At 32.9% G+C, this 779-nt stretch overlaps 1 protein-coding gene across 2 annotated transcripts in view; it reads right to left on the minus strand.

Moving 5' to 3' along the window:
* LOC106689850 (uncharacterized) overlaps positions 1-443 on the minus strand; it is a 15,291-nt gene extending 14,848 nt beyond the window's left edge. For both annotated transcript variants that reach the window (XM_014435048.2, XM_014435040.2), the window contains exon 1: positions 336-443. The gene's annotated coding sequence lies outside the window, so the exon portion shown is untranslated. The remainder of the gene's footprint in view (positions 1-335) is intronic.
* Between the last annotated feature and the right edge of the window lie 336 nt (positions 444-779).

The raw sequence follows: 779 nt of genomic DNA on the forward strand, positions 1-779 counted from the left end.
GATCAGTAATACCTTTGTTGTTCGCAAATATACGTCCCGCCACAACACATATTTCAAGGACGTATACAGAAGTCTTACCCATACTCGATATTGTTTATGTTTGACGTATTTATACGTCACACTCGGTTAACGGGTTAAAATACGCACAATATTAGATGAGTATTGTCATGCTTGCTGATGTAGCAATGGTTTGTTAGTATTAACCTGTATATTTAATGATTAATGTAAATTTAGAAATGTTATATGACTTTTTTTTAAATGTAAAACCTTAATGGAATAAGAGCCGATATAAATAATAAATATATTCAAATTATATGTATAATGAATATTCTGACCTGATTCTTTAGAATAAAAACCTCACATAACATGAAAATGCTGAACCAGCATTCAGTTAACACACAAAGAATAAACGCACGCTTTCATTATTTATCAATCTTTACACACTTCAGCAGAACAGTTGTTCAAGGTCAAAGCACACGAAGATACACGAACGCATAGTGCACTGACCTCCAGAGATGCGAGAAAAAGTCGTATAAATAGGTGATGCCCTGGGGCATCGGAGGTCGAGGGGGGGGGGAACCTAATTGGGAAAAAAAATTAATTTATTTTATTTATTTATTTAGAAAAATACTTTCAATGTAGTCCGACCAGATGACGACATCTATCGGTCGGTGCCGAAATAACATAGAGAAATAATAAATATAAGGGGTATTTATTTATCTTTAGTTTAACATGTTAATTGGAAAATTCATGTGAAATGGAGAAATATTTCCTTTTTT

Source organism: Halyomorpha halys, unplaced genomic scaffold, assembly GCF_000696795.3.
Source record: "Halyomorpha halys isolate HHAL.00 unplaced genomic scaffold, Hhal_1.1 Scaffold47.1, whole genome shotgun sequence".
Taxonomy (NCBI): Eukaryota; Metazoa; Arthropoda; class Insecta; order Hemiptera; family Pentatomidae; genus Halyomorpha; species Halyomorpha halys.